Here is a 27,761-nt window from a genome sequence, read left to right as displayed (position 1 = left end):
AAGATGGCTACTTTTCCACCTCATGAGTTGACCTGTGCTTCTAGAGTTCCTGCTACGTCCTCCCCCGTGACCGCGGAGAGGGCTGGGGCTCTCTGCCCGGACTTTAAGCTTGAGCTGCCCCCTGTCACGTGACTCCAAGTCTGTCGACGTCACCACAGAGAGTTCTTCTCCTCAGAGTCGTTCGCCATCTCCAGTTCTCTTCAGTCTTGTGTCCACCCGTCTTCAGCGATTTATGATGAAGGGGTTTATTTTTTCACCATGGCCTACGCTTAACCACCTGCCTCCCAGTTTTCCTGTTGCATTCAGAAACTGTTTTATTTTTTTTAACAAAGGAGCACTCCTTCCTCCAATCCAACCTCAAAACAAACATGGTTTTGGCATAACGAGTCTGCCTCCTCTTAGGTAACGGCTGCCCTCCCGTACCAGTCGCTGTCACTTCCTTCACGTGTTTCCTCTCTTAGTTCCTCTATTTCTCTGCCCTTCCCCTCTGTGGGAATGAGGGTGGGCAGGGCTCCTTACACCAGGCCCTGCTTATCTGATGGTGTCCCAGAACTGACTGGTGAAAGATTCTGATCTCATGTGGAGAGTCCCCTTCAAAATCTCCACCAGCATCGAAGTTTTTGCTGCAAGACAAAGACTGGTTTCCTGTCTACGGTCCTTATCAATGTCTTCTCTTTCTGGAGTGAGTTTGGTGTGCTTTGCTTTAGATTTGCCAGTTCCAACACATACTCTGTGCTAGAGATCCTGAGGGAGACAAAACCGAAAGGACCTCATCCCACTGCAAGAGGAGATTTCAACTTGATCGAATTTTCTTTCTCTCTCGCGAAATATCCCGAGTATAAGCAGACTAGCAGCCCTCAGTGTCCGGGAATCCAGGATCCTTCTGTCTTATTGCTTTGCTCTCTTTGCATGATCTAAGATACCTCTTGGTTGTTTCTTGAGCCAGGCGGTGGGATGCTATTTAAGGGCCTTGTGGGGAAGTCGCATAGTTCACTTCAGTCATATCTCACTTGCTGTTAGTCACGTGGCCGTATGTAGTGAAGCTAGGAGATGTAGTTTTTTTCTTGAGTTTCTATGAACTCAACTGAATCCTTCATTGATTATTGGAAGATTAAAAAAATAAAAGTGTTTCATGCTGTGTGAGAAGGCTGTGCATTTTCTAATTACTGGGTACAGAATTCTGTTTGTGGTTATTAGGTCAAGCTTGTTAATTGTGTTCTTGATTTTTGTCTGCCCAACTTTTAAATAATTGAGACCTATCAATAGTTGAAATCTCCCTCCATGATGTAGTGGATTTGCCAATTTTCCCTTGAATTTCTAGTCTTTCTCTTTATATTTTGAAGCTAGTTAATTAGATGCAATCATATTTTGAATTGCTGTGTCTTCTTGGAGAACTCTTTCATCACTACTGAGTGATCCTCAAGTCCTAATTATGCCTTTTTCTCTTGATGTATGTTTTGTCTAATATATGTCTGCTACCTTTTAAAAATTCTTTAATTTTTAACTTTTTCATGTTTTAATGCTTTAGATATATCTCACAAATAGGACATATGTGAATTTTGTTTTTAAAGATCTAAAAATTTATGTTTTTTAATTGGAAAATTTAGACCATTTGTATTTATTTAATTTTTTGATATGTCTGTCTTCTTCATTTTAAGTTCAGTAAAAAGATTAAAAATAAAAGATTTCTGCTTCTGTTATTTAGACATTTTCATATCTGTATCTTTTATATAGCTTAAACATGCTTTCATATTCTTTGAACATTTTCCCCATGTTAATATCCACAACAACAAAAATTCCAAGATGTGTGATACCTTTTCTTTCACGTAATTCTTGCAATTTCTTCTGGATGTGGTTTTCCTGAGTATGACATCTTCAAAAAGTTTTAATGTGACTCTTAGCATGGCTGATTTCCTCAAGCCTGTATGTTGGATAATATTTTTATTACATTCTTATATTTGAATGACAGCCTTGACGGGAATGGAATTCTAGTTCAAAGCATCTTTTCCAGTGCTTTAAAACTGATAGTCTATTATCTTTTCTCATTTAACATTGCAGTTAAAAAATGTGATGTCCATTTTATTCTTTTTCATTTGCAGTTGATGTGCTCTTTTGGAGAGTTTTCAGAATTTTTTCTTTGAGTGTGGTGTTCTTAAATTTCATTCTAGTGTGTGTAAGTGTTGGATTTTCCTTCTCTCTCCTTTTGGAATTCTATACACCCTTTCAGTTTGAAGTTATTTATCTTCCTTAATTCTGAGGACTTTATCTCCATTGATTCTTCAAATATTTTCTTCTCTCCATTTTTATTTTATTTTTTTCTTCTATTCCATGACTCCTATTTTCTGGATATTGGTGCTTCTACAAATTTCTTAACTATCCTTTTATATTTTCTATTTCTATATCTTCCCCTATTTTCTTTCTGGAGACATCTCATCTGATATTCCAACTCACTAATTCATTCTCCAGCTGTATCCATTTAACCATGTAGGAGACTTACTGTGTTATTTATTTCCATTATTTAATTTTCATACCTTGTATTTCCCCCTATTTTTATTTTTTATTGCTTTCTTCTCATGAAGAAGAAAAGAAAATGGGGAAGTCCAAGAGAAAGCCCCAAATAGGACAGTCATATTTGGTATAATCCACCAAGCAATTCTTGAGCCCTAGTCTTCCCCTTCAGATTCTGAGGTAGAGGCAGCCCTGGAAAGAGGAACTCAGAGATGAGCATCCCAGCCCTGGGTTGGGAGAGCAGGGAATGCAGAGTCTACTCAGCTTTCACTTGTGTTCAGAAATGCTTCACAGGAACAGGACTTTTGAGCTGGTTTTTTTTTTTTTTTTTTGCTCCAATTTTGCTCCTAGACCAGCAGTCTGGGCTATTACTATTAATTTCTGAAGGGGGAGAGCAGCTATTGATTGCTCCAAGGCAATTATAGGAAACAGCAGAACTCAAACTGTTTTTCCTACTTTATCCTCCTACAATGACACTGGCCGCTGTCCCTGGTTTTTCTTTTGTTTCCTAGATTTGGGGGTTCCTATCTCCATTCAGTTGACTCTGGATGAGACAGGTAATGGTTTGTATGACTTCTCCATTGTGGCAGGAATGGGAACCTCAGGAGGATACTCTTCAACCATGCTCTATTGGTCAGGCCAGAGAAAGGATATATACACTATCCTTATTATGTATTTAATTATATACATTATCATTATATACATATATATGTACATATATACATATTAAAGAAGTATAAGATTTATGTAAGTTAAAATAAAGTATAAACATGCCACTCAACATTATTGCCTGGGAAATCCCAATGAATAGAGGAGCCTGACAGGCTACAGTCCACGGAGGTCACAAAGAGTTAGAAATGACTGACTAACACACTATTTTATAGGTTACATGTATATATCTTATGTAGTATAAGATTTATCTAAATCTTACATGATTTATATGTGTATATATTTATATTTATTGTAAGGAACTTTTAAAAGATTCATTATAAAGACTTGGCTCATGTGATTATGAAGGCTGGGAAGTGCAAAATCTTCAGGGTGAATTGGTAAGCTGAAAATCCAGGGGACCATGGAGAGCAAGTGTCACAGTCTGATCCCTGCAGATAGGGAGGGCTTCACAGTCTCACCAAAGTGAGCTCCACCCAGGATGTGTCTTAGTATCTAATCAGGAAATAAGGCCATGCCCTTTGTGGCTTCCAGCATCTTATGAATTCCCCACATCAAAGAAAGACAAAGGTGTCTTTCTGTTGCTCTTACTCACGTGGAAGTGACCGTACTGTTCCTATGGAAAGATTGACTCTCTACCCCATGATGAGGGTATCAGCTCAGGGTATCAGTTGTTGTGGTTCAGTCACTCAGTCATGTTGACTCTTTGCGACCCTATGGACTGCAGCACGCCAGGCTTCCCTGTCCTTCACCAACCCCCGACTTTGCTCAAACTCATATCCATCAAGTCAGTGATGCCATCCAACCATCTCATTCTCTGTCATCCCCTTCTCCTCCTCCCTTCAATCTTTCCCAACATCACGGTCTTTTCCAATGAGTCAGCTCTTCCCATCAGGTGGGCAAAGTACTGGAGTTTCAGCTTCAGCCTCAGTACTTTTGATGAATATTCAGGGTTGATTTCCTTTAAGATTGACTGGCTTGATCTTTTTGCTGTCCAAGGGACTCTCAAGAGTCTTCTCTAGCACCACAATTCAAAGGCATCATTTCTTTGGTGCTCAGCTTTCATTATAGTCCAACGCTCACATTCACACATGACTACTGGAAAAACCATAGCTTTGACTATACGGGCCTTTGTTGGCAAAGTAATGTGTCTGCTTTTTAATATGCCATCTAGGTTTGTCATTGCTTTTCTTTCAAGAAGCAAGCGTCTTTTAATTTCATGGCTGCGGTCATCATCCACAGTGATTTTGGAGCCCAAGAAAATAAATTTGTCACTGTTTCCATCAGGCTCTAGAAGACACTAATTGTGCCCTCCGTAGGGATGGAGAGAATGAGAATGATTATTTGATAGCAGACTAATGTCATGCAGAAACGGAGACATTCATGCCAGTAAGGGTTCAACTCATGCTGTGTTCTCCCTGCCATCTCAGGCTTGGCCCCACCACTATTTTCCTTCTGGCCCTTTCCATCGTCCATCCCCAGAGGCAGCTGGGGTGGATCTCAGGAAGCCTGACTGAGCTTACATTGCTCCCCTGCTTGGTGCCTTCCAATGACTTTGCTTGCTGCTTATAGTAGAATCCATGCTTGTCATCATGGGGCCCCCAGTGAGCCCCCAACATCATTCTTTACCGTTTTCTCCATTGCTCACCCCACTCTGGCCACGTTGGCCTCTCCCAGGGCTCCAAGCTCACTCCTGCGTTGGCTGTTCCTTCTGTGCAACACACTCCTCCCCAGATCTTCATGTGGCTGTCTGTCCCTAGTCGTTCATTCCACAGCCCGAGTGTCACCTTCTCTGAAAACCTTTCTCAGACCACTGTTCTAAGTGGTCTTTCCCAGCCCCGCGTGGTCCTATGCCCCATTACCCTGTTTTGTGCTCTTCATTGGCTGTATAACCATTATAACAGTGATTATAACAGTGATCTTATTGATCTGTTTTCTTATTTTTTGTCTGCCCTCCCCCACTAGATTATAACCTTTACAAGAGACTCTGTGGTTTAATCACCTCAGTCTCTCTACTGCCTGCAACTTTGTCATTCAGGAACAACAGGTACTCAGATATTGGTGGAATTAATCACAGCTCTTTCAGTGCACTTCGCTCGGTTTGCTCATTTAACAAAACTTTTAAAAAATTATTATTTCAACCAAAATGTGAACATGATTTTGGACCTTTTCCAGAAAAACTAGTTCATGGAGAAGCATTACAAAAATAAGACTCATTTGACAGAAATAGTATGGGATTCAGTTGGATCCCAGTTTGCATTTGTAGGGGCGCATGTGAGGTCCTGAGCTATGGAATGCTTACCTGTGTGACTTAAGAAGCTCACACAAAGTTCAGAATAAGCTTTTGCTTGTACCCTCTTCCTCTAAGCTCCTCTCTCATGGCCCATGGCAAGCTGGCAAGAAGCAGCTGATGAAGGCATGGGGCAGACAGGGTCAGTCCTGGATCTCTGCCACCTTCTGACATCCTAACACCTCGGGGAAGATAGCAGCTCTCAGCACCTGGTCCAGGGTCTCCGTGAAACCCTGGCACAGTCACCCCAAATGCCAGGTTGCTGCACAGGCAGGCAAGGGACCTTCAGTGGAGGGGGCTGGTGCTGACAGAGGCGGAGAAGTGAGCCAGGGGCCAGCTGGAGATTGTGCCGGAGGCTGCTGGGAGCAGACCTGTGTCTCCACCAAGGTTTCAAGCCACCCTCTGACAGTGCTTGTCAGGGGTTTTTACCACCCTCCGGAGTGTGTGTGACTCAGCCCAGCTCAGCTGGCAGTGTGGAGGGGCAGTGAGCTGTTTCCCTTTTGCTGTGCCTGACCAGGCTCACGGGTGGTCCCTGGGCTCCTCCAGGGACCTGGGTGGGTAGAGATTGGCATCCAAATCACAAGTCAGACTTAATCTCCTTTCTTTTAAATTAAAAAAAAAGTCTATTGAAGCATATTTACAATTTTGTGTTAGTTTCAGGTGTTCAACAAAGTGATTCAGTTATAATATACATACATCAATTAGCTTCCCGACTTTTCCTGTATATGTTGTTACAGGGAATTGAGTAGAGTTCCCTGTGCTACACAGTAGGTTCCTGTTGGTTATCTGTTTTATATTTAGTAGTGTGTATATGTTAATCTCAACCTTCTAATTTATCCCTCCCTCCAACCTTTCCTCTTCGGTAATCCTAAATTTGTTTTCAAAATCTGTGAGTCTGTTTCTGTTTTGTAAATCAGTTCATTTGTATAATTTTTTAAAATTCCACATGTATATGATATATGTCTTTTCCATTTAGTATGGTAGTCGTTAGATCTATCCATGTCGCTGCAAATGGCATTATTTCATTCCTTTTTATGGCTGAGTACTATTCCATTGTAAATATGTGCCACGTCTTCTTTATCCATTCCTCTGTCAACGGACATGCAGGTTGCTTCCACGTCTTGGCTGTTGTTAATAGTGCTGCAGTGAACATTGGGTGCATGCTTTTTTTGGGGTACAGTTTTCTCTGGGTATATCTCAGGAGTGGGATTGCTGAGTCATATGGTAGTTCTTTCTATTTTTAGTTTTTTAAGGAACTGTGAATCTACTTTCAAGGTGTGTTTTCCACTAGAGATGTAAATTCCCATTTAAAAGTACAAAGTGAGAATTAAAACAGAGCCACATGAAGCCCAGAAAAAAAAAATCCCCATGTTTTGTGTGTTGGGAAATAAAGGGACATCAATGGGTGAACAAAGTCAATTCAGGACCTTAGCATGTAGGTGGTTTTTGTGGTTGGGGCTCCACCAAAATCCCCAGAGATGGGGTGATTTGGGTGATGTCTGTGAGTGGTCTGGTGTGGATGACTCTTTTGGTTCAGTTGGATTTAATTCAGGTATATGATCCATGTGCCTGCTTCATGCCAGGCACTGTGGACAGAGTCTGTCAGTTCCTGCCCTCTTGGACCCTATGTTTAGGTCAGGGATGCAAACAGACTTCCCTTTCACAGAAGTGTAATGACAGAGGGAGTTGGCTGCCTCTTTCTCAGCCAGACCTGGGGATTTAAAATCCCAAGAGTCAGTTCAAGTTCCTAACTCACTAACCTCTAGCTCTTTGAGTTTGGGCCAATTATTTAATATTTTTAAGGCTTTAGTTTTCTCAGTTGTAATATGAGGAAATGACATCTTCCTTGTTCATGTCATGGGTTGTTATGAGGATCTGATGAGATCATTTATCTGAAAGCCCTTTTGAACTCATAAAGAGAAATGTAAATTGTTACTGGGATCACCAAGAATTCAGTTTTGGAGTTTTCAGTGATAATCGTTTGCTGTTGATTGCTGTGTTGTGATGCTCCCTGTTAGCAATGGGATGTGAAAAGCTGAAAAAGGTATAGAGATGCCCTGTCCAGAATGAGAGCCACATCTGACTATAGAGCACCTGAAATAGACCTAGTCTGAACTGAGATGCACACAAGGATGTGACCTGTTGTAAAAAAAAAAAAGAGAGAGAGAGAGAAATAAATAAAATCTCACTAACAATTTTTTTTGTATTGGTGACATGTTCAAATGATAATACATTGGATTATGGGTTAAAGAAAACATATTAGAATTGATTGAATTACTTATTTGACATGGTTACTAGAAAATTTTAAACTACCTGTTTGGCTCACATTACTTTACCCTGGTGGTTCAGATGGTAAAGAATCCACCTGCAATGCAGGAGACCTGGGTTCGATCCCTGGGTTGGGAAGATCCCCTGGAGGAGGGCATGGCTACCCATTCCAATTTTCTTGCCTGGAGAGTCCCATGGACAGAGGAGCTTGGCGTGCTGCAGTCCACGGGGTCGCAAAGATTGGGCAACTAACACACATACACACAGGGCTCACGTTATATTTTCACTGGAAGTACAGCTGTAGAATTTCTCTTTGGAAATTTCATTCTAAAGTCACACTACACATAATCATTCATATAATTTCAGAGATGAAGTCATCTGAAAGCCTCAGCTAACTCTACAATGACTGTTTTAAAGGTTGTTTTCCATTTACACTCAACATACACACAAAGAATGTTCCTGGGAACGTTAGATCAGTTTTAGTGAGAAGCATTACTGTGTTCCTCCAGGCAGGAAAGGGTTTCTTCATCATCGTCATCAAAGAGGCTGTATGGAAAGCCCCCCTGGATGCTGTGTGCAGTGCACTTGAATCTAGATGGGCAGGTCTCTGCAGAGACATGACTGAAGCATCACTACAGCTGTGTGGTTGGAATGGAGACACCCTAACGCATCAGCAAGGAAAAGATTTTCCAAGGACCCCATGAACAACCACAGTTTCCTCCCACCCTCGAATCTTTTCCCCCTCTCATGGAAAAAAGACAAAACAAAAAGAAAGACACAGCCTTTCGGTCCTTTTTTTAATTCCCTAGCTCGCTGAATTCATTCCCCAATCCTTTGAAGGATTACCCGCACTGATTTTATCAGTTGAGTCAAGATGGCTCAGAACAGCTCAGAAACTGGCTGACAGTCACGTGGCTTGGAGGGCTGGGATGCAAATGCTTTCTAGGTTTGGTCTCTTTTTGCCACTCAACTGCTGTCAGAGGAAGAAGCAGGAAAGTAGGAAGACTCGGGGAGAGGCAGATACTGGCCACGCCTGCTCCCTTGCTTTTATTCTGAGAAGGAAGCCTGGGTGTTCCTACCACGAACCAGGTGCAGGGGATTTCCTGTGGTTCTTGGAGTGCCATCTTTTATTTTTTGTTCATTTTGTTTTGTTGTTTGCTTTTGTTTTTTTGTTCATTTTTTATTGAAATATAGTTGATGGTGCAGACGGTTAAGAATCTGCCTGCAATGCTGGAGACCCAGGTTCAATCCCTGGGTCAGGAAGATCCCCTGGAGAAGGGCATGGCAATCCACTCCAGCATTCTTGTCTGGAGAATCCCATGGACAGAGGAGCCTGGTGGGCTACAGTCCAGGGGGTTGCACAGGGTTGGAAATGGCTGAGCAACTCGCACTTTCACTTCCATAGTTGATTTACAATGTTGTGTTCATGTCTGCTGTACAGTAAAGTGATTCAGTTATGCACATATATATATATGCATTCTTTTTTAAGTGTTCTTTTCCATTATGGTTTCTCATAGGATGCTGAGTATAGTTCTCTGTGCTATATAGGGAAACCATTTTTTCATGGATTCTTTCAGAGGAAAACTGTTATATGCTTAACAGCAAAAATAAAGCCTCAAACCAGCAAGCAAAAAACCCAGTCTATAGAATTGACCCAGCTTGGGTTAGTTGTGATTCCTTGTCTAGAGGAGCCACAGAAACAAGCCATGTCGGTCCACGAAAGATGGGCTTGGAACGCCATCTATCCTTACACATGACACTGCTGAGGGCTTCTGGGCTGACTGTGAAACAGTGAAATTCTGGTGTCAGTCACCTTCTGGAGGAGTTTGCTGGCCTGGTCCGCGAGCAGACCCAGCGGATCCCTGCCCAAGTTCCATGAGTGGGATGACCAGTGGCGACATAAAGGGCAAGCGGACAAGTGAGTCTTTCTTTCTGAGAATGTTTTCACTGCAGTTAGGTTAGAAAATGATCCAGGGGAGATATAAACCAGCCCTTTCATTTAGCAAAATAAAATGCCTATCCCCTGGGTAATCTGTACAGTAGATGGTCCCAGCCAGAATCTTGTTCTTAAAGTGTTCATTTAATTTGCACCTCCCCTTTCTGCCACCTGCCAGTATCAGGTTGGACAAGAAAAAAGGGAACAGCAGCCTGGCAGATGTGGTCACGTGGTATGTCCTTGTAGAATAGCTTCCATGGCATTTATATTAAATAACCACTGGAAAAATGTGAGGTGTCGATGACAGGAGGTGTCTGCGTCTCCTGGGGCTTTGTTCCAGTTTTAATGAATATAGATAATGCAGGGAATGTCTCAATTTTCAGAGCTGTGTTTCTTCATTAAACACTGTCACTCTTCACGGGGAAGGAACTAGACATTCCTGACACACCATTTGGCAGGTCTCAGTCACAGACACTCCAACATTGGCTTTCAGAAACCTGTTCCAAATTTGGCCCAGGCTGTCAGACCTTGTCCAGGGACTGATTAGGAGAGGACCTCCAGGTCTGGGCAGAGAGCTGTGCTCTAAAAAAATACTTGCAGAGTCTCCCAAGGAAATCCGGTTGAGGAGGGTAAGTGGTTTGCTCTTCAAATGACCTCTCCCCCTTGGGAGAGAGCACATGGGGTGAAAGTACACGGTGTGTCTCTGGTATCCCCACAAGAGTTTCAGACAAGAGAAAGGACCCTCTGTGTATGAACCGAGTGAAGAAGGTTTTGTCTGATTCCTAGCATACCTGTCCTCATCAGCTAATTCAACTACAGCACAGCTGGTGGTAGGGGCTTCCCAGGTGGCACAGTGGTAAAGAATCCGCCTGCCAATGCAGGAGACATGGGTTGGATCCCTGGTCAGGAAGATCCCCAGAGAAGGAAATGGCAACCCATTCAAGAATTCTTACCTGGAGAATCCCATGGACAGAGGAGCCTGGCGGGCTACTGTCTGTGGGGTTGCAAAGAGTGGGACTTGACTTAGTGACTGAGCATGCATGAACAGCTGGTGGCACCTGTCAATTAAAATTGAAATTGGCTTTAAGGTAAAAATACCTTATGTTCAGGGATTGGGGCTGTGCCTTCTGAGTGGTGCCACATTCAGCATTTCTCAAAGCATGTTCTTGAGACCCTCCTGCGTCAGAACCTGGGGAACTATTTCAGTTACAGATTTGAGGGCTCCTAGCTACCAAATATGTGAGAACTGGAGCCAAAAATTTGCACTGTGCCAACCCACAGGTGATCCTGATATACCCCAAAGTTTGTGAGCCGTGGATGTAAAGAGAATGAGATTGGTTTCATTTTGAACTTGTGTGTCCATTGATGGGAAAGTTTGAACCACAAAAGACAGGAATCCTTCTGAGTCTTTGTTTTTGCTGACTAATACGTGTATCTTGTCCGTTCTCAGTTATGGGTCACCATCTGCCCAAATACAGTGTTTCTAAGAAGTTGTTTCTGTGTGTTTTCTGGAAAGAAATTTGCCCTTCAGTATGTGATTGCAACATATTGATAAAAGCAAGAGAAAAACAATAAAACTGTTTTGTTGAGTTTCTCATTTTTCTGAAGCAAGCAGTTTTCAAGTGATAAAAAAGCAATTTAGTGAAACTCACTGTTCAGGAGCTTAATGATAGGAGGGATATGGGCCTGTGTATTCATATGCAGATCCCTGCACATATAATCATCCAAGAGTCTGAGTTGCCTGGTCCTCAAAAAGCATGCTTTTTGGAATTTGCACTATACCTGAATCTAGAATGACATTTGGTGGCTGAAAGGACGCTCATGTTAGGTCAATGTAGCTGGGAGTTGAAAATTTTTTGATAAAATTTGAATTATCTGAATTGCTTGTGTGTATGTGTGTGTGCACACATGTGTGTGTGTTCTACTCAGTTGCTCAGTCATGTCCAACTCTTTGTGACTCCATGGATTGTGATCCGCCCGTCTCCTCTGTCCATGGATTCCCTAGGCAAGAATACTGGAGTGGGTTGCCATTTCCTCCTCCGGGGGATCTTCCTTACCCAGGGGTCAAACCCGAATCTCTTGTGCCTCCTACATTGGCAGGTAGATTCTTTACCACTGTGCCACCTGGGAAGCCCTATCTGCACTGCTTATGTTAGGAAAAATTTAGTTTTAAGCTATCTGGTTACCTTAGGCAAGGCCTATTACGTTAGACAGCAATGGAAAAAAATGACAACCCTTCCCCCACAAAGTAACAAGTGGCTGTTCAAACAAATAGTCCCTAATTACTGCAAAACCACTCTAGTTCTCTAACAGACCCCAAGCCACGGCATCTAGGGCCCGGCCAAATGGAGTCAATAAGACAAAATGAAAACATCAACATTAAGCCAAAACTACATCTTTCTTCTTATGAACGAAGGAATCTTTTAGCCATCCAGGAAGCTCTTTGTAGTTTGTCTAGTTAACCTAGAAATACCAAGGTGGTGTCCTGGACAACCTAGCAAGCAAAGAAGAATGTTGCTTCCTTCACTGTGTGGCTTTGGAGAGTCCTGAAAGTGTGTGCTGTGCTGTGTTTAGCTGCTCAGTCGTGTCCGACTCTTTGTGACCCCGTGGACTCTAGCCCGCCAGCCTCCTCTGTCCATGGGATTCTCCAGGCAAGAATACCAGAGTGGGTTGCCATGCCCTCCTCCAGGGGATCTTCCTGACCCAGGGATTGAACCTGGGTCTCTGGCATTGCAGGCAGATTCTTTACTGTCTGAGCCACCAGGGAAGCCCTTGAAAGTGTATAGCCCATACATTTATTAGTTTTAGAGGAGATACATTGATTTTGCTGGAGTTGTTGGGCCAGGAGGTTCTATAAAGTCCAGCCATGCTTCTCTGGACCCTTCTCTCAGGTCCTCTTATTACTCCATCACAGTGATGGGGATCCACCTTGTTCCAATAAACACTTAGGAAATGAGTGATATAAAGTGACCAGGGCTGATGAAAACTGATCTCAAAATGTATGTGTTTCCTTTACTTGATCTGGATGAAAATAAAAAATATCAGGCCTTAGACATTGCAAAGTTTAATCAGGAAATCAGAATCTACTCTGTCTTTTTTAAATTTATTCATTAAAAGTTTTATTTATTTATGGCTGTGCTGGGTCTTTGTTGTTGCATGTGGGCTTTCTCTCGTTGCTATGAGCTGTAGCTACTCTCTAGTTATGGTGCATGGCCTTTTCATTGCAGTTGCTTCTCTTGCTGCAGAGCACGGGCTCTAGGGTGCTCAGGCTTCAGTAGCTGCAGCACGAGGGCTTAGTCGTTGAGGCTTAGCAGGCTCTAGGGTGTGGGCTCAGTAGTCGTGGAACACGGGCTTAGCTGCCCTGCGGCATATGGGATCCTCCCGAACCAGGATCGAACCTGTGTCCCCTTGCATTAGCAGGCAGATTCTTAACCACTGCACAACCAGGGAAGTCCCACTCTAACTGTTTAAAATAGAGGATATTTAATACAGGAAATTGGTTACACAGCTGATGAAAGTTCTGAGAAGCCAAGCAAAGGGAAGTGAAGGAATCCAAAAATCAGCAAGAGCAGGAAGCCCCCAGTTCCTTAGGCTGGGGACTCAGAGGAAGGAGGGGTGTTAGCAGAGTCAGGAACTGAGTCACCCAGCACCCATGGTGGGCGCATCTGGTGGAAGCTGGAGCCATGCTGGAGATGCCGCAGCTGCTGAGACAGTCTGTGAAGCAAAGAGAGGAAGAGGGTGGCCCCCTGGGTTCTCCCTTCCTCCTTCTCCTCAGTCCCTTTCCAATGCTGTCCTTCAGCCAGTTGCACCAGGAAGACTGGAAAATACAATCGACAGAGGTTTGTTTCCATGTGATCAATACAGGGGAAGGAGGAGTGGATGGACACGTCACTCCACTTGGAATACGGCAGGACTGACTGTTGTCAAATATGGAATTCATTGAACTGTTGGAACTCTTGCCCAGCATCTTGACCAGCCACAGTAGGGCAACTTTCCTTCTGAATCATTTATTTGCTTGATTGTGATATGCCACGATCATCAATTCAGACAAAGCAAATGCAGACTTTTATCTGCATTTTATCTGAACGGTACTTGGCATCATCTACCTGTTGTGGCTGCCTGGGGCAGTGTGGTGGTTCTGATAGAGGTTAAAAATGGAACTAGGGCCTCGAAGAAAAGGATCACAACTTTCAGAGATCCTCTTCTGCTCAGGGATTGTGAATTTTGGATGGAGGCTCTTTATTAAGCCATACTGGTTCTTTCCAAGGAAAGGTGTATGCCTTTGGATACTTGTACTGACTTATACTCTTTAGCTATACTAAACAAGCCAGGCTTCAGCAATACATGAACCGTGAACTTCCAGATGTTCAAGCTGGTTTTAGAAAAGGCAGAGGAACCAGAGATCAAATTGCCAACATCTGCTGGATCATCAAAAAAGCAAGAGAGTTCCAGAAAAACATCTATTTCTGCTTTATTGACTATGACAAAGCCTTCGACTGTGTGGATCACAACAAATTTTGGAAAATTCTGAAAGAGATGGGAATACCAGACCACCTGACCTGCCTCTTGAGAAACCTATATGCAGGTCAGGAAGCAACAGTTAGAACTGGACATGGAACAACAGATTGGTTCCAAATAGGAAAAGGAGTATGTCTAGGCTGTATATTGTCACCCTGCTTATTTAACTTATATGCACAGTGCATCATGGGAAACGCTGGGCTGGAAGAAGCACAAGCTGAAATCAAGATTACCAGGAGAAATATCAATAACCTCTGATATACAGATGACACCACCCTTAGGGCAGAAAGTGAAGAGGAACTAAAAAACCTCTTCATGAAAGTGAAAGAGGAGAGTGAAAAAGTTGGCTTAAAGCTCAACATTCAGAAAAGTAAGATCATGGCATCTGGTCCCATCACTTCATGGCAAATAGATGGGGAAACAGTGGAAGCAGTGTCAGGCTTTATTTTTTTGGGCTCCACAATCAGTGCAGATGGTGATTGCAGCCATGAAATTAAAAGACGCTTACTCCTTGGAAGGAAAGTTATGACCAACCTAGATAGCATATTAAAAAGCAGAGACATTACTTTGCCAACAAAGGTCCGTCTGGTCAAGGCTATGGTTTTTCCAGTGGTCATATATGGATGTGAGAGTTGGACTGTGAAGAAAGCTGAGCACTGAAGAATTGATGCTTTTGAACTGTGGTGTTGGAGAAGACTCTTGAGAGTCCCTTGGACTGCAAGGAGATCCAACCAGTCCATCCTAAAGGAGATCAGTCCTGGGTGTTCATTGGAAGGACTGACGCTGAAGCTGAAACTCCAATACCTTGGCCACCTCATGGGGAGAGTTGACTGATTGGAAAAGACCCTGATGCTGGGAGGGATTGGGGGCAGGAGGAGAAGGGGATGACAGAGGATGAGATGGCTGGATGGCATCACCGACTTGATGGACATGAGTTTGAGTAAACTCCAGGAGTTGGTGATGGACAGGGATGCCTGGCGTGCTGTGATTCATGGGGTTGCAAAGAGTCGGACAAGACTGAGTGACTGAACTGAACTGAACTGAAAGTAATATGGTCAGGAAAATATAGCAATTACTAGAGCAATGATACATCTATAACATGAATCTTTCATGGGAAAATATTCATGTTGTGAACTGTAAATGCTTTCCTTTTTCTGCACTGATCCCCTCCTCCTCCATGTTACCCAAAAATTGAGCTTGCTTCTTGGTGGGTGTTCAGCCAAAAAACACAACCAAGCCAAAGATCAGGAGAAATAAGGATTTATTATTACTTGCACTAAGTAAGGAAAACACTGAAGATCTTTCCCAAAGCAGTGTCTCCCTGAACAGAACACTGGGGAAGTTTTAAGCTAAGTGTTAGTCGCTCAGTTGAGTCTGACTCATTCCAACCCCATGGACTGTAGCCATGCAGGTTTCTCTGTCCATGGGATTCCCCAGGCAAGAATACTGGAGTGGGTAGCCATTCCCTTCTCCATTTAAGCTAAGGGTACATGCATATTCACAAACAGGCTTGTGTTGTTGACAGAGTTCAAGCTTTAGTGGATTGAAGTCATGAGGGTTAGAAAAGGTCAACACCATCATCTCTTAAGTTCCAGCTGATCTGGTGGTTGAGCCTTCGGGCTAATATTTAGCATTGAAACAGAACTGGGAGTTTTTGTTGTTATTTAGTTGCTGAGTCAAGTCCAACCAGTTTTGCAACCCCATGGACTATAGCCCACGAGGCTCCTCTGTTTATGGGGTTTCCAAGAATAATGGAGTGGGTAGCCATTTCCTTCTCCATGGGATCTTCCTGATACAGGGATTGAACCCCGGTCTCCTGCATTGGCAGGTGGATTCTTTACCACTGAGCCACGTGGGAAGCCAGAGTCTTTACAACTGATACTTTATCTTTGCTATGGTTACTTCTCTTGCCTGAAACCAGTAGTTTTATTTCTGTATTCTTTTGTTCCTCTACGATTAGTAACTACTGAGACCTGTTCAAGGGCAAGCACTGTGGTCAAGCTTAGATCACAAAATGGCTTAAGGCAAAAATGGCTTCTCTTCTGTCAAGAAAGCCATTCCAGTTTCTCTTTTTCCAGGAACTCCCTACCCTATCTGCTCATACTTACTTTCTGGCACTGCATCCCGTGTTAGGCTCATCTTGTACATTTCCTGCTCTATTCCTACATCAGCCATTTCTCTAAGGAGCCCTATATCCTTATATTGGAGAACAGCTTTAGAAACCAAGATCTCGGTGCTAGATGTGCTACTTTGACCACTCTTCATCCATCCATCCATTTCTTAAGCATATACCTTTCCCAGTGCCGTCTTTGGACAACACTCCAGAGCAGAAGAGACGAATGAAGTGTAAATAATTCTATTACTGCATGGCCCAAGAGAAGCACTGTCCATGGGTATGCATAGAGCTCCACAGCAACCGGAAGATGAAAGGCGATTTCCAGTTGGAGACCCATTTCACAGAAGTCTCTGTTTTTGATTCTAGACTTTACCTCCTATCTTCTAGGTCCATATCTTAGTAGCTTGGCTCATATCTGCCCTTCTACATTATAGTCTGGTATATCAGCCTGAGCTGAGTTTAAATTCTGGTTCTGTCACTTATTAGCTGTGTGGCCTGGAGCCTGTGTCTTCACGGGACTGCACCTCGGTTTCTTCATCTGTAAACTGGGGATGGTGATGCCAATAGGACCCACCTTTGGAGGCCTTTGGGAAGATTCAGCAGAAGGCATGTGGAATGCCTGGCACAGTGTCTGGCACAGTCAGGAACAACGAATGCTGGCAAGCAGAATGACAATGAAAACTGGATTCCCTCTGGAGACAGCATCACCTTGAGTGTGACTTCTTAGGACAGAGATGCAGATGAGGCTGTAAAGGCAAAGCCCAGGGAGTGGCTGCCGGACGGGCTGACTCCCGGGGTCACAGTCAGGTCTGTCCTGCAGATGACACTGTTTTTGAGATGTGAACCATCAGTGACAGAGGTCTTGGGGTCACCTGGTGTATGGGGGCTCAGCACAAAACTTAGCACCAGGGGGACGAGACAGCTGTTGCCACTTTCTCCCACCACCGTCTCTGTGATTCATGCTTATCAGAATGCGTTAACATAGCCTCAGATGTCAATGGATGCTTGATGTTCCAGAAGGAATCTTCATGCTAGGGTTTTCCACCAGAGTTGCCTCCCCTGACAGTGATGATGAGCCTATCAAATGCTTCCTGTGAAGAAGGAATTCATAGGGCCAGGACTCCATCTCAGGCCTGTCCATGCTGATCGTTTTCGGCTGCCTCTCCAGTGGACTCTGAACTCTCTGCTTAGTGCCTGTGGGAACGACAATGGAAGGATAAGACCCCCTCCAGACAGGGGAATCTTGAAGATCACATCCAGGTTACTCATTGCCTAAGAGGAAGCATACCGTAATCACCCCTGTCTCCGGACAGGTCATAAACTTTTTCTGTATCTATCAGGATGTAATCACAGGCTTATCGATTATTAACTGGTTGGAATGTAACTGCGGGCTTATTGATTATGACTGTTTGAACACATAACACGTGAATGATGGGGTTATTGTAGTTGTATTTACCCTACCTTTGTTTATGTAAGTCTCAAGGGAATTGAGGTGGTGGGTTTGGACACGTACACATGGGGTAGGTGGAGGGTTTGGACACATACACATGGGGTATAAAAGATTTTCACAAATGCTGGACGGGGTCCTTGGCTAAGAGGAGACTCTGCCTTGGGCCCACTGGTGTAATAAACTGCACTCCACTATCTGCATTGTCCTTCTGAGTGAGTCTGTTTCCCGGAAAGCGTGGCTATAACATCTGTTCTGGAAGGAAAAAGGTATTTAAACTAAGGTGCTCCAGAGAGTCTTGAGAACTTTTAGGAGCAGGTGAAGCATAGATGTCATGAACTTTCACTGGGACCAGGTGTGTCCCCAAAGTCTTAAAATAGAGCTTACTATGAAGGTTGTAGTTGTCTCACGTGATGTTTTTCTTTAACTTGAGAAGCATCTAGATTAGTGATCTGAAGGTGTGGCTCCTGGACCAATAGCATCAACAGCCTCTAGGAACTTGTTAGAAACATAAATTCTTGGGTCCCATCCCAGACCTACTGAATCAGACACCCTGGACGTATGCCTTGCCTCCTGCCCCTGCCCATTACAATCTATGTTTTAACAAGCCCTCTAACTGATTCAGATGCCAGATAAAGCTTAGAAATCGTTGATCAAAAAGACGCAGGAGTCTCCCAAACATTCAGCCTTAAAACTAAAGGTGTTTTGAGCTCTGAGCACCTGAAGAGAGGACTCTCGCTAATGTATGACACTCAGTAGGTGCACATTAAGTATTTATTGAATAAATGAATTTAAAAATACTGAAGCAGTTAAAATTCAAGACACTGACAACAGCAAGTGCTGGGGAGGATTTGGAGCAAAATGAACACTCACTGATTGCTGATGGGAACGTGAAATGGTACAGCCCCCTGGGAAGTCAGTTTGACAGTTTCTTATAAAACTAAAGATGCTCTTAGCATACAATCCTGCAGTACCACTTTTTCATACTTACTCCAAGGAATTAGAAACTTATGTCCACACAAAAAACCTGCACAGGTAGGTTTATAGCAGTTTTATTCATTAATTTCCCGAAAGTGGAACCAACCAAGAACTCCTTCAGTAGGTGAATAGATAAATAGTGTGGTACATCCAGACAGTAGCATATTATTCCACAGTTAGAGGAAAGGAGCTATCAAACCACGACAAGACATAGAGGAACCCTGAATGCATATCACTAAGTGAAAGAAGCCAATCTGGAAAAGCTACATTCTATTTGAGTCCAATGGTGTGACATTCAGGAAAAGGCAAGACTATGGAGACAGTAAATAGGTTAGTGGTAATCAAGGGCTGGGGGAAGTGTGGGATAAAAAAAGTGGCTCACAAGAGGATTTTTAGAGCAGTGAAAACACTACTTTGTATGGTACTACAATGGTGAATACATAGCATTATACGTTTGTCCAAATGCATAGAAAGCACAGATAAAGAATGAGCCCTTGTAAGCTATGAAATTCAGTTAATAATGATGTATCAACATTGGCTCATCAATTGTAATAAAGGGACCACACAAATGCAAGATGCTATCATCAAGCCTTAAACACATTAGCATCAACCCTCCAGATACACATGGAACTGATTTAAGAGCATCTTGTTTCCTTGGAAGCATAAATTCCTTAGTCTCTTTTTCAAAGGGGAGGAGTCTTCTTTCCAAGAAGAAAGAGAAAGAAATTCTTCTAGCTCTTAAGGGGTTGGTGCAGTGAGCCCGGAAGAATTGTGCCTGTCCCCTTTGTGAAAATCCAGACCCTTGGGGCATGCTTTGGGAAATCAGTGGATGAATTTTGACAGTTGGGCTGTTCTTGGTACCTTGTTCCTCATGGGGGCCAATCAGTCATTCTGAAGACGTTCAGTATTTCCTTCAGATGATAAGTAAGAACTTCTCTGTGACATAACCACACTGCACACTTATAGAAATGTTCCAGTGATACTATGTGGCTTTTTAATCTTAAAGAATTCATAGTGCCTCACCGGTGCTGGCAAAGGGGGTTTGCTACAGAAACAATGGAAATGGTAGCAGAGCACCATCTTTCTTTAGGGTTGGACTCAGCTAAGATTCTATACTTTTAGCCAGAGAGGGCTGGGGACAGTTGCAGCCAGTGTGATGTAGGCAGATGTTGTGGGTTGGGGCTTCCAGGTAAACTCTTTAAAAGAACACAGAAAAAAAGGTGCAGTGTGAGGGAATAAATTGACATGCATCTTTTGTCCTCCGTCTGTCTCTTTCTTCTGCTTGGAATGCTGATGTGATGCTGGAAGTGGAGTTGCCACCATGTAGCCATGAGGTGACCATGAGTGCAAAGTTCACAAACTGAAGATAGGCATACAGAAAGATAGGAGAAATGTCACTTTTAGAAGGTGTTGTACTGCTTCCATACCAGTCCTGCACTATTTACCACTGAATTTTATTTTTTACATGATGGAAAAAAAATAACCCTAATTTGTTTAAGTTGATATTTTGGGAGTTTCTGTTACTTGCAGTCAAATCTCGCCTCTAACTGAATGAGAGGTATTTGCAGTTGATGCTTGTGGTTGAGAGCACAGACTTTGAGGTCTGCCTGACCTGGTTAAGTGTTCTGCCATATGTCTTTGAGCATACTCAACTTTGGATACTTCATCTGTGAAATGGACTCAGTAGCACTTCTGACCACAGTATTGTTTTAAGGATGACTTGAAAGAACATATTTTAATGACTATTAGCACAATGTCTGGTGCATATTAAGGACAGGATAAATGGTAGTACAAGACTGGAGTTGCCTCCCACCTCAGATATGCAAGAATTAAAAAAAAATAGAGCAGGATCTGAGTGTTGTCTTAGACACGCTGAGTATTGTACAACTTCTGGATTTCATTGTCATGGGCTAAATCAAAGTCACATGACGTCAAGTGGATATTCCCAGACCTAACCCCAGACTGTTATTCACTCTCACCCACTTCTAAGGCTTGATGCCTACAGATTCCTCTGGGAAATAACCCCCACTCAACACAGGACAGTCATGGACAGTCAAGCAGAGGGAGCAGCCTATGATTCCTGCCCCAAGACCACCTCTGATGGCACCAGAAGTAGACATCCAACCTGAAGGGGTACACACTGTAGGCTGGCCAGCCGCCTGGCAGGGGTCCTAGTGGGACGATTCTTCCCACAAGGGTCAATAGCTCTGCTGGCTGGACATGCTTCTGGAGGGACCTCAGTGCTGCCTGGCAAGCTGGTTCCTTGTCACTGATCCATACACTCTCCTACCCTCTGAGATGGCTGTCTTGAATGTCTTTATCTCCTCTCAGGGCTTTCCTGGTAGCTCAGATGGTGATCCCTGGGTTGGGAAGATCCCCTGGAGGAGGGCATGGCAGCCGGTTCCAGTATTCTTGTCTGGAGAATCCCCGTGGACAGAGCAGCCTGGCGGGCTACAGTCTATGGGGTCACAAAGAGTCAGACAAGACTTTTGCATCTTACTCTGTGCAAACGAGCTCTAAGGTGCTCATCTTGAAACACGTGACTTCTCTGTGGTCCAGTAGTTGAGAATCTGCCTTCCAATGCAGGGCATGTAGGTTTGATCCCTGGTCAGGGAACTGAGATCCCACATGCCCCAGAGCAACCAAGCCCGCGCGCTGACTGGCGCGGCATCACAGTGGGAAGTCTGCGGGCCGCAGTGCAGGCCCAGCACAGCCGCGGGCCGAGCCCCCAGTGCCCTCCGCCCGCTGCCGCGCTTCCATCACAGCCCACTCCTGCCCTGTCCTCACCTCCGGTCCCGCGGGCTTTCGCTCAACAGGCTTCTGTCTCCACTGGTCCAGGGACGCTGCTCTCGTCACCCAGTGGTCTCCTCCTCGTTGAATCCGGTGGTCAGTGCTCAGTCCTCAGTTCACTCTCACTCCCAGTAGCCTCTCACACGGACGATTATTCCTTTTGGGAAAAAGTGTCTTCACGTGGTCTCCTCCGTGTGAGAAATGGGCAAGAATAGCACCTTTATGACGTGGTTAGGGCGAGGACGTTATTTTGTTTTCAGCAGTATCCCCAGCACCCGGGACAATATCCTTCATGTATGAGGCACAGAGTATCTGCGGAATGGGTGAGTCCGGATCAGGGGTAACAAAGTGCAGCCAACAGGCCAAATCTGGCCCACCGCCTGTTTTTTATAAATAAAGTTTTATTAGAACACAACTGTGTTCATTTGTTTACAGATTGTCTAAGCCTGCTTTCACACATTCCACAAGTTGAATAGTTGTGACAGAGACCACGTAGCCCACAAAGCCAAAGATATTTACTGTCTGGCCCTTTACGGAAAAAGTTTGCAGACCCCTGATTTAGACAATTATTTCTATTTCCAGTGTGTGCTGTATGTGTGAGACCCTGACTACAGATGATCAAAGAGACAAAGCTCACAAAAGAAATCACGGTGGGTCGTATGGCAGTTCTATTTCCAGTTTTCTAAGGAATCTTCACACTGTTCTCCATAGCGGCTGTACTAGTTTGCATTCCCACCAACAGTGTAAGAGGGTTCCCTTTTCTCCACACCCTCTCCAGCATTTATTGCTTGTAGACTTTTGGATAGCAGCCATTCTGACTGGCGTGTAATGGTACCTCATTGTGGTTTTGATTTGCAGTTCTTTGATAATGAGTGATGTTGAGCATCTTTTCATGTGTTTGTTAGCCATCTGTATGTCTTCTTTGGAGAAATGTCTGTTTAGTTCTTTGGCCTATTTTTTGATTGGGTCATTTATTTTTCTGGAATTGAGCTGTAGGAGTTGCTTGTATATTTTTGAGATTAATCCTTTGTCTATTGCTTCGTTTGCTATTATTTTCTCCCAATCTGAGGGCTGTCTTTTCACCTTGCTTATAGTTTCCTTTGTTGTGCAGAAGCTTTTAATTAGGTCCCATTTGTTTAGTTTTGCTTTTATTTCCAATATTCTGGGAGGTGGGTCATAGAGGATCCTGCTGTGGTTTATGTCGGAGAGTGTTTTGCCTATGTTCTCCTCTAGGAGTTTTACAGTTTCTGGTCTTACATTTAGATCTTTAATCCATTTTGAGTTTATTTTTGTGTATGGTGTTAGAAAGTGTTCTAGTTTCATTCTTTTACAAGTGGTTGACCAGTTTTCCTAGCACCATTTGTTAAAGAGGTTGTCTTTTTTCTAATGTATATTCTTGCCTCCTTTGTCGAAGATAAGGTGTCCATAGGTTCATGGATTTATCTCTGGACTGTCTATTCTGTTCCATTGATCTATATTTCTGTCTTTGTGCCAGTACCATACTGTCTTGATGACTGTGGCTTTGTAGTATAGTCTGAAGTCAGGCAGGTTGATTCCTCCAGTTCCATTCTTCTTTCTCAAGATTACTTTGGCTATTCGAGGTCTACCATATGACCCAGCAATCCCACTTCTGGGCATACACACTGAGGAAACCAGATCTGAAAGAGACACGTGCACCCCAATGTTCATCACAGCACTGTTTATAATAGCCAGGACATGGAAGCAACCTAGATGCCCATCAGCAGATGAATGGATAAGGAAGCTGTGGTACTTATACACCATGGAATATTACTCAGTCATTAAAAATAATTCATTTGAATCAGTTCTAATGAGATGGATGAAACTGGAACCCATTATACAAAGTGAAGTAAGCCAGAAAGATAAAGACCAATACAGTATACTAACACATATATATGGAATTTAGAAAGATGGTAACAATAACCCTAAATGCAAAACAGAAAAAGAGACACAGATGTACAGAACAGACTTTTGGACTCTGTGGGAGAAGGCGAGGGTGGGGTGTTTAGAGAGAACAGCATCGAAATATGTATGTTATCTAGGGTGAAAGAGATCAGCAGCCCAGGTTGGATGCACGAGACAAGTGCTCGGGCCTGGTGCACTGGGAAGACCCAGAGGGATCGGGTAGAGAGGGAGGTAGGAGGGGGGATTGGGATGGGGAACACGTGTAAATCCATGGCTGATTCATGTCAATGTATGACAAAAACCACTACAATATTGTAAAGTAATTAGCCTCCAACTAATAAAAATAAATGGAAAAAAAAAAGAAATCACAATGCCCTCTCTCACCCATGGACATCATCAGGGTGTGTCTGTAGCCTGGGTCTGCGAAGGACTCTCTGCGGTGAATAATTCAGTGGTGATGGAAGAGTGGGAGAGATGGAAGTGAATGGAAAAAGAATATTAACCTTATTTTTATTAATTAATTTTTATTGCAGTATTTGTGCTCAGTTGTGTCTGACTCCTTTCTGCCTCATGGACTGTAGACTGCCAGGTTCCTCTGTCCATGGAATTTTCCAGGCAAGAATACTAGAGTTGGGTGCCATTTCCTACTCCAGAGGATCTTCCCAACCCAGGGATCAAAGCTGCGTCTCTTGCATATCCTGCATTGGCAGGTGATTCTCTAGCCCCTGGTGCCACCTGGGAAGCCCTTATTGGAATATAGTTATTTTACAATGCTGTGTTAGTTTCTGCCATACAGCAGAGTGAATTGGTTGTATGTGTATGTGCATCTCCTCTTTTTGGATTTCCTTCCAATATTAACCTTACAATCATTTTATACCATGCATTTTGCATAGTTTATTTCAGTTCATCTGCACTACCTTCTCCAATCTACGAATGAGGAAGCTGAAGCACTGGCAGACTAAATGTTTCATGAAAAGCCATGCAGAGCTGTGAAGTATTGGGAAGGGGGTGCCAAGGCCAGACCTGGGATGGACCCTGGCCAAAGTGGCAGTGATGATGGCAGCAAACACATGGGGCCTCTGAAGACGTGCAAGCACTGTTCTCAGTCCATCCCATCCACTGTGGGAAGCTAGGGCACGGGAAGAGTGACCAGCTCCCCCAAGGTCACCTGGCCCTGGCCAAAGGCAGGGTCAGGACTGGACCTGGTAGTTTTGTTTTGTCTCTGTTCCCTTCCACTTTACCATAACGTGTACTAGGTCCTCAATGAATAGTCATCGAGCTAGTGGATTTGAACTGGAATTTCCTGGCTCCTGGCCCAGAACCTTTGCCACTGTCTGGCACCAGCCACCCATTGAGGGCTCAAAGGACTGTGCAACATTTTGCTCAGAGCAGAGCTGAAGGCCACCTAACTTGTTTCTGCAGAAATTACTAGAACTTTTTAGAATTTATTCATCCTCTATCTATATTTTCATCTCTCTTGGTACGCTGCCCACTCCCTTGGGGAAACTATAATTTCCATAACTGATGATAACATCTGTTTTCAGACATGTGAATCGGTTGCAGAAATGTGTGTCAGCAGCGAACTAAGCCTCCAAGCTTCAAGGAGGTTTCTTACAAAAGTCGTCTGGAGCGGCTTTCTTGCTCAGTCCTGCCGAGATTTTAAAATTGTGCAACAAAATATATTCTCCAGTTGACGGTGTGTACATCATGGCTCTCCAGTGGGAGGTGAGTTTTCTTCCTCTTGTGAAAGTTACTTCACCTAAAATATGGGATTTGATGTATATTTACCTTCCAAAATTAGATAAAACCATTATAAATTTTATACACACTGGCCATCCTTCAAGACTAGGACAGAGCTATTTGAGAAAGGAGGCATTCTGTATTCATTAAAGCATATTTTCAATTTATTGCTGGTGGGGAAAGAAGAAAGTGACATCTTTCTTAGTTATTTCTAATTCCCATAAAAAACAAAGAGTACTGCAGACTGGGTGGCTTGAGCAACAACATTCGTTATCAGTTCTGGAGACTGGGAAGTCCAAGATGAACGTACTGGCTGGTTCAGATCCCGATAAGAGCTGTCTTCATCACTTGCACATGGCCACCCTTTTGCTCTGTCCTTGCTTTTCTTCGGTGCCTGCACTTGGGGCACCATTTGGGGCACCTTCTTCTTAGCAGGCCACTAATCCTATTTGACTGGGACCCCAATTTTGTGAACTCATGTAACCTTTACTTAGCTCCTAAAACAACCACTTGGGGGTTTGGACTTCCAACATACGAATTTTTTTTAATTTAAATTTAAAAAAATTTTATTTTGTATTGGAGTATAGCCAATTAACAATGTTGTGAGTTTCAAGTGGACAGCAAAGGGACTCGGCTATACATATAGGTGTATCCATTCTCCCCCAAACTACCCTCCATCCAGGCTGCCACATAACATTGAGCAGAGTTCCCTGTGCTATATGGTAGGTCTTTGTTGGTTATTCATTTTAAACACAACAGTGTGTATATATTAATCCCAACTCCCTAACTATCCCTTCCCACCAACCTTCCCCCCCTGGTAACCATAAATTTGTTCTCTAAGTCTGTGAGTCTGTTTCTGCTTTGTAAATATGTTCATTTGTATCATTTCTTTTTAGATTCTGCCTATAAGGGAATCTGGGGTCCTCCTGTGGCTCAGCTGGCAAAGAATCCACCTGTAATACAAGAGACCTGGGTTTGACCCCTGGACTGGGAAGATCCCCCGGAGAAGGGAACAGCTACCCACTTCAGTATTCTGGCCTGGAGAATTCCATGGATTGTATAGTCCATGGGGTCACAAAGAGTCACACACGACTGAGATACTTTCACATATAAGGGATATCATATGATAGCTCTCTTTCTCTGTCTGACTTACTTCACCCAGTATCCAACATATGAGTTTGGGGAGGACAAAATTTAGTCCTCTTTTCATCCCTGAGAACCTCCCCTTGGGACCTGACATGATGGAAGTTTTTTGTTAGTTGATTTTGTGAATATGATTCAGTCTGGTTTTGAGTCTACATTAAAGGTGCTTCTATATAGGAAAACCTCCATCGATTTGCTTTAGCTTCAAGTCCTTGTACCCAGGAGGAGAAGTCAGGTGTACCAGCAGCAGTTAATCATCTTTGTGATTCTTCTGTATGGTAATAATAATGGAGGTTTTCTTTTAACAACTGCATAAGAGATACCAGGTGCCATCTTAAGAAGTCAGTATCTTGAAGCACTTTATCGTATCTTTTCATCTTCTTGAGAACCTATGATGGATGGGGCTGTATTTATTTTTACTTCCATTTTGTAGATGAGGAAACTCAGGTTACAGAAGCCGAGTGATTTGCTCAAGAGGACACAACTAGGAAATGACTCAGTCTGTATTTGAACTGAGTACAAACTCCAAAGAACTCTTCTGACCACATTCTTTTGTCCCCCATTTGGCCAGGACACTTTTACTTCCAGAAACATCAGTCCACAATCACCAAGAATAATGGTTCAACACAATCCTTTAGACGAATCTCTAGCTGAGAAAGAAGCTGATTCATTTCGATTGAGTTCTTGCTTCCATACAGATTTATCTTATTCATTTTTGAGGCCATGGGACACCTTTCTGAAAAGTCACTCATAACTTAAAAACATTTGGCTTTTTATTAGATGTTTAGAAGTTTCTGGAAAGATCCACTTCTGAAAAGAAGCAGTGGAGGATCAGAACAGTGATGCTTCCTCATTCTGTAATTTCTTTTCATGGCTGTCCTCTCTCATCTATGTGGAGGGGACCCTGAGACAGTTTTATGGCATTTTTTTAAAATGAAAATTTCCCTCACTTTTCAGAAATGCAAAGGAAAAACGATCACAGAAAATGTTTTTCTTTTCTTTCTCAGTTCTGTGTTGCAAGTAGTATGTTTTTGTCATGATTAAAGTCATTTTTCTCAAAGGCGTCCAGCTGTTTGAACGCTCTAGGTCGGAAGCGGGGAAAGGAATGGAAGGATTGCTTCTTCCTTCTTGAAACTAATGTGGACAGAATTCTGGCTGCACAGACCTTAGAAATAAACAGTGATAGAGGCGAGAACATATGATCCAACAGGTTACCCCTAGTTAGTAGAATTAGGTAGTTTATCTCTTTTTTTCCCCTCTAAATGTTTACACTTAACGGGAGAATTTTCCAGCTCCCTGAGAAAACACATTTATTTCCCCAAGGAAGATAAGAGTGCTTATTCTTTGCAGTGTCTATTCAACTGTAAAGAAGCCTTGCAGGTGGAAAGAAGCCCTCCGATTACCAAGCGGCCCATCTCAGAGCATCCAGGCTGGC

The 27,761-nt window shown here is 43.3% G+C and overlaps 1 long non-coding RNA gene across 1 annotated transcript; it reads left to right on the top strand.

Annotated features, from left to right (window-relative positions):
- The first annotated feature begins 580 nt into the window (after positions 1–580).
- LOC133050131 (uncharacterized) lies at positions 581–27,341 on the top strand. The gene is made up of 3 exons (XR_009691537.1): positions 581–682; positions 24,988–25,168; positions 26,080–27,341. It is a non-coding gene; the product is annotated as an uncharacterized LOC133050131 (long non-coding RNA).
- The last annotated feature ends 420 nt before the right edge of the window (positions 27,342–27,761 follow it).

The sequence above is a fragment of the Dama dama genome, chromosome 31 (assembly GCF_033118175.1).
Source record: "Dama dama isolate Ldn47 chromosome 31, ASM3311817v1, whole genome shotgun sequence".
In the NCBI taxonomy this organism is placed as follows: Eukaryota; Metazoa; Chordata; class Mammalia; order Artiodactyla; family Cervidae; genus Dama; species Dama dama.
This window is presented reverse-complemented; position numbering and strand designations above follow the sequence as displayed.